Below are 6987 nucleotides of genomic sequence, written 5' to 3'. Positions count from 1 at the left end.
CTTCTGTGGCCAAGACAACTGAGTAAAGCGCTGTGGTTAATTTACTGAGCCAGGTGACTGCAGAGAAGGATCCAGCATCGTCTCTCTCCACCTCTTAGAGCACAAGCGAGGTTTGGCCAGCCCGGTTTAGTGCTTCCCTCTCAGATGTGCTTTTTCTGCATTTGCATTGCATGAATTATGGCCGCAGCAAATGCTTGATTTCAATGAAATGCGAAAAGAAAGGAAACTTCTTTCCCTTCATGGTTCCCGGTGGGCTGGGTGTGTGCCGGAGTGAAGGAGCCGGGCAGACGGCTGGGGAAGCAGCTCTTGGTGTGGGGATGAAGCGGCATGAATATGTATGAGACTCTAACGGGCTCACACACGTAACCACAGGCGCCCTGGCTAATTGTTGCAACCGATTAACAAGTTGGAGTCCGCTACGTCCATGCTGTCCCATGCAGCTCATTACAGGAGCAAGGAGTGAACTTGTCTGCAAAAGTTGCCTGGAGAGGGGGAGCGTTTGGGGTCCCCAGGCTCAGGGGTAGAGAAGGTCACAGCCAGGCTGGCATCATCCCCTGCCCTCCTTAGTGTGGGACAGACCCGTGCTGGGGCAGGCAGGGCTTCCCTGGCGCCTGGGGGTTGGCTGGCATTGCTCTTGGTCCTGATGGTTTTATGCAGCAGTCTGAGCAAGTCCGAGTCGTGTCACGGCAGCGTTCACCGTGAGCGCCCAGGAGATGACTGGTGGTCCAAGCTGCCGCTTCGCAGGCAGCGCGGAGCACATTAGACCTGGCAGCTGCCAATTATTTGTGGCATTTGAACAGACGTACCTCTTCACCACCTTTCCCTCTGCTCCGCCTTTCCTGAACATGGGCTTGCTGGGTTTTTAACTGCAGGGCCGCAGTGGTTTTCTGTGCCTCCTGTTCCCGTTTTATCCCCTTCTCCTTTTTTTGACTTCAGTTAAAACTTTCCCTGTAGTTTCATGCAAAACATAATGAAGTTGTCCATCTGCAGCATTTCTATCCATCTTGCGTGAGTGTTGCGGCAGCGTTTGTGGGTACCTGTGGCATGTTGCAGTTTTCCCTTTTTTTTCCCCCCGCCATTTAAAATCCCTCTATCTGCCTCTTTGATTGTGTTCCCTTCTGCTAAGTCCTCCTGTTTTCTCCTCTGGGCCATTCTCCTTTGCTTTACCCCCTCATACTGCTGCGTCTTTCCCTTTGAGCACATTTGAACTCCATGGAAATGGAACTGGGTTTTGTCTCTGAGTTAATTATGTGATACATAAAAAAATATTCTGCTTTCCACTGATTCAGCAAAAATACATAGTAGATTTTTAACCTGGAATATTAAAGGATTTTTTTTTTTTAAGAAAGATTTTGCCATAAAGCTAAATACAGTTAAAACGCACAGCAATTCAAAGCAATAGTCATGCCTGAGATACTAATATTTACTTTTATTATAACACAGTTCTGTACACAGAAGTTGGCAGAAAGAATTGTGTTGTAAGCACAAGAGTCTATCCTCTGCTTTCATGTATGATTACAGCTCATTTTGGTAGCGTAGTTTTCTCTGGCAATGAAGCACTTAATAGTGGACTGAGATTTCTGAAAGGCTGACCCCATGCTATTTGTACCTACCTCATTTCCAGATGCAGATACTTACGAATAAAGCCAGTTATATAGGGTATATTATAACTTAATTCTGTGATTAATGATTTCGCTTCTGCTGGTAAATAAACTCCCTTTCCACTACAGAGGGACAATGTTGGAGCCAAAGGAAGGGGCAAGAATATGTTGGCCTCTTCATCTGCTGATTATTAAGTTTTCTAGAAGGTAATTATTTTTCTTCTTCTGGCATCAATGTAGTCTGGCGTCCATTTAATCTGTAGTCCGTAACTACCACATTTTATAAAAGGTGAAAAATGAGGAACCTGAAATGTTCCTACTAGGCTAAAAGAAAAGTGTGGGGCTGACTTTCAGTCTGTCACTATTCTCCACATGGATGCTACAGCTACTTTAGGTAAGAACATTATTGCCACTGTGTTGAATGGATTTTATATGATGGTATATATATGTCAATTAGTATTTCAATTAGCATCCGTGACTAATCCTACCCACGCTGGGAAGTTGCAGTGTGCAAGTTTCTTACCAAAGGGTATGTTTTTGTTTCTTTGTTATTCAAGTGTAATGCCAGTTGACAACTTCAATAGTGGGGGATAGGACAGAAAATTATAAGCTTTCTTTTCAATGGAAGGTGAAGGATTGGCTAGAAGCATTTCAGCAGAGGGTGAGGTCTTAATTCTACTGTATTATATGAAATTCTATATTCTACTTCACATTATGCATCAACTCCTACAGACTTTCTTTTAAATAGTTGAATGCCCCAAAGTTTCTATGAGCTTTGTAAGGGATTTTGTCATAGAGCTTTGCTCTCATACTCTCTAGCTGATAGTATAGCTCCTCTAAAGTCTCATAAAAATAAAGTTATTCTTAACTGTGTTAACATACCATCCACACCATCATGTTCATCTATGGAAAGGCCATTTTGCACTGCCTTAACAGTGTAAATGGTCCTTTTTATTAAAAAAAAAATATAAATCTGTAAGCAAATAAGGTGCTAAGATTTAATGTTGAAAATAATCTAGCCTTCAAATGTGACTAAAGTATACTAAAAAAAAAAACCCACAAAATTTGATTTTGGCACTCTGTTTTGATACATCATCTGGAAAGAAGGCATTTTTCTCTTTTTTCATTATTTCCTTTATGCCAGTAGAGGGCACAACTGTTTAAATCTCATTCATTTCATACACAGCATGCCATAATAAAGGCAATTTAAAAATTCATAAGAAAAAAATAATATACATCTATTTCCAATAATGAACATTTTGTGGACTTTGACTGCATTATCCAGGAACTGCTAATAGCAAAGAGAAGGGTATTTAAATTATTTTGCATTCCAGAACCGCAAGAGTGTTTGAGTGTTTCTGTAGAGTTCACTATCAGAAAGCAATATTTTGGGCAATGGGATCAAGAGAACAAAAGATAAAGAGGTGGTAGTGCATGATTAGAATAAAATAAATAATAGTGTAAAACTAAAAAACATTAATTAGCAGCTTTTAAATAGTAGGGATTGGAAGGTTTGGGATTTTTTTAATTCAGATTTTATACATAAACTTAGTAAACTTTATGTAAAAAAACACCTCTGCAATGGGAAACCAAATCTTGGGGTAATTTTTCCTTGTATTATTCCATCTGACATCCACGTAATGGGAATGAGAGAGGACTGACTCAGTATAAACCATGGGCTTGAAAATGACAAAACAACAGTTCTACTCGTCATGCATATTTTAAGATAATTTCATTCAGTGTTTATTTCTGGAAAGGCTTTGAAAAATCTTCAATTCAATAGATTAATAGCTTACCTGAAGTTGTAAAGGAAAAATTAATTAACAGGAGAAGTATCCAGTAGGACAAAGTTTAACAAAATACAGAAAAAACAGTAACTTATTTTCTTCTACTTTCTGACTAACGTCTGTAAATTTTTGAAGATAACTATGTGCAAGATTTCAGTGAGTAGAGAACCTAATATTGGATTTATTCTAACCCTGAAGTTAGAGATGTTATCTTCTAGCCAACCAGCACATTGCCGTCAAAAAAACTTTGACAAAATTATTGAAGAATGTGGGAAACTGCCAGCCATGGACAGAATCATTTTTGTGATAAGGTCACAAGAAGGATCAACATAGCTAAAGTTATCAAGACCCCACCAAAGCATCCTAAGGAAGGTTCTGGCTGAATCATTCAGCCTGATGCCAGGAACTGAGCCAGAGACCCTTGGCTCTGCAGTGAGCTTAGAAGGGATAATAAGAATAATATATAGACGGAGAGTGAGTAATGCATGTACTAGAAAAGAGCTAGCTTTACCAGGGACTGTGCAAACTTTTCAAAGTAATTTTTTGAGTTTGTGAACCTTCTCCCTTCACAATATAAAAACGATTCCTTTTGTCTTGTCACTTGTTTTTGCTGATGTGCTGCAGATGAAGAGCAGATTTCCTAGTGCATGCAGTTACTCTTAAAATATTCTGTGTAGCTAACTGAGCAGCAGGGTAAGTTAGAGTTAGCAACAGCATCCTTAATAAATGCGAGTTCCAACATCTCCAAATTCTCTCAATCTTCAGATGTCTTTACAAGATAGAGCTACAATGACTTTCCAAATGTTAGCTTGAAAACAGTAAGAAACAGCTGTCTGGGCATCTCTTCCCTCCTGGAAATGCTTTTTATCAGTACAGTGACTGGCTTCAGCAGCGGGGTAGTCAGTCCTCCAGCCCCTCAGGATCAGCAGAGCATCCTCCTCTACCAGCTCCTTACAGACCCTGGGAAATGGGGACCAGCTGGGAAGATGAAAGCACAGTCAAGAAATGGCTTTACTCAGAGAGTCATGGACTATGGGAATGGTCTCCCTCTATCTGAAAGCAGCTCTCTGCTTACAGAGGGGATCTTGTCCAATTTCATAAGAATCATTCCTTTAGTTTCAAGCCATAAAATCCCACGTGCCCTGCAGGAGTGGCAGGACTTTCTCCTTAAAAAACCATAATGGCTTACACCCTTTTTACTATTCCTTAACATTCACATTATAGAACATTTCATTTGAAATAAATAAAATTGTAAAGCATTGAAGGTAAAGCAACTGGCAATTTGAGAAAAAAGATATAACTGTTGCTGATTAAAGGGTGTGACTTCCATTTGTATTTGGAGGCGTGTTAGTTGGATGGCAATGCCGTCCTTAAGGATTTCCTACACAATTCCCACAGTTTGGAGGGGGGGGTTGGTAGTCCATAATATTAGCACCTTGAATGCTCCCAGAATCTTCCTTTTTATTTTAGAATTCTCTAAAGATTTTAAAATTTGCTTTCAATTTGTTAAGCTCTACAACTGCCCTCATGTTGAGATGCAGTAATGTTTTGGTTGGAGGTCACTGACATACTGTTTTCCTTATGGTTTCTATTCAGAGTGCATTTGCACAGGGTCATTTGTATTCATTACAGACACGGAGTTTTCCCATCAGGGTATTTATAAATCTCAGAATTATTAGTACTTGATTTAGGACAGTATTCTTAACCTAGACAGGAATTAAAGCATATGTTTTCATAGAGACAAACATAAAGGCTGGCTGAAATACTTCACCAAATTTAAGCTCTTGGGGCACTTTTTTGTCTTGTTTATCTTTCAGGTATGCTGTTTTTCATTTTGTTTCTTCATAGGTCAGTGTTATTTATGTTCATTGTTTTATCTGGCTGCATCTAATCCTGCTGACAAAGTTTAGGATTAAATGCACTTACCTTTTTTTTTCCCTGAGACATGTTTCGGATGCCTAAGCTAACTCATGAATGAAACTGCATTATATTAAAACCTGAACCTACTTCATCATATTAAAATTTAAAATGTCAGATGATTTTTAAAGTTCTACATCTAGAACTACGTTGCTGGAGCACCACTCCATGGATGCATGGAGGATGCTGTGTAAGAAATACTAGCTGATGGTTGATAGGATGAAGATAGTTCCTAATATTTGTGTGTCATGACTGCCATGAATTTCCCCTCTAGAACTGAAAGCTTTGGAGATGACTAAAATTCAGCATCGCATTTGGAAACAAATATTGTACCATTACAGAAATAACTTTAAAAATATGGATTCTTTTAAGTTCTTTTGAGTAGAATGAAAAATCACTGTCAGGCTAAGGAGAAGGGAAGGAGTAGCAGCCTGCTGTTTCCTCTACTCCCCCTTAGCGTGATAGTGACAGTGCTCACATTTCAGACTGCTTTTAAGGAGTATTTCTTTGCTGGTCAAAAATTTACTGACCGCATCTTTACTGGCAATGGCTGCCTACGCTTGGGTTTCTGCCTGCTAACCCTTAACAGCAAACTCACAGTCATGGTTTGGATGCATTTATCCCCTGGGTGTGTTCACCTCTTCAAAAGTCAGTCTGAGCCCAGGAGAGGAGTCATTTCTCATCCTGAGAGAGCCCTCATGCCGTGTGAGAGCTCCTCGGTACTCTAAACAAAGTATCTCATTTCTCTAATAAACTAAGCTGAGTTTTTGGTAGAATTAAAACCTCTAATCTAGAAAATGTTCTATATTTAGTAAACTGTTGAACAGTACATCAGGCGATTTGTTTGAACAAAGGGTGGCAGGAATATAATTTTGTATTTAATTCTATTTGATTAGGAAAGTCACACAGCCCATCATTTAGCTTTCAGGACAGCTATAAAACGTCTTTGCCTTCCGCTGAATTGCTGGCCAGGCCTCCAGGCATCAGGCTTGTTTCTGCTAAGCACTTCAGCTCAAGGTTGCCAGTTAATAGGTAATGATAAGAACCGATCCATTGCATTTTAATAGATATGACAAAATCAGGCACAAGTACTGCGAAAATAACTTGATATATAGGGAAGTAATCATATTTTAATGCTTAGTAGCTGCAGATGTTCAGATTACTGTAATGCTATTAAAATGAGTATCTATTAATACACAAATATTTCAATGACACAAAAAAGCAGTGCCAAACAAAAACCTGAAATAAAAACAAAAGTAAAATTGCCTGTTTATTGAAATTAGCCTTCAATCACTTACTCATTTCCAATAGGTGAAAGGCTGTACATCTGAAAATACCATGCTCTCACCCTGTTCTCCCTCCCATAGTTCATAGATTGCTTTTATGCCTCCATCTACCTGTATGTGAAATCATTTCACCATTTTAATTTTCTCTCTCTGTGATTTCAAGATATTGTATATCAGTTTGCACTCACTGGGCACTTAACCTTCCTATTATCATTTCCTTTCTGTATCATGCTCCCCGGTACAATTGCACATAACTCACTTTTTTTTATCGGTTTCGTATCAGTCACTGTGGTCTGATGTAGGTCCTGCCTGCATTAAGGAAATTTGCATCCATATAACACCACCACTGTGGTTATTACAGCGGCATAAACCTTTAATGCATATAGTCTGTGTCAG

This window comes from Harpia harpyja, chromosome Z (assembly GCF_026419915.1).
Source record: "Harpia harpyja isolate bHarHar1 chromosome Z, bHarHar1 primary haplotype, whole genome shotgun sequence".
NCBI classification, from domain to species: domain Eukaryota; kingdom Metazoa; phylum Chordata; class Aves; order Accipitriformes; family Accipitridae; genus Harpia; species Harpia harpyja.
This window is presented reverse-complemented; position numbering follows the sequence as displayed.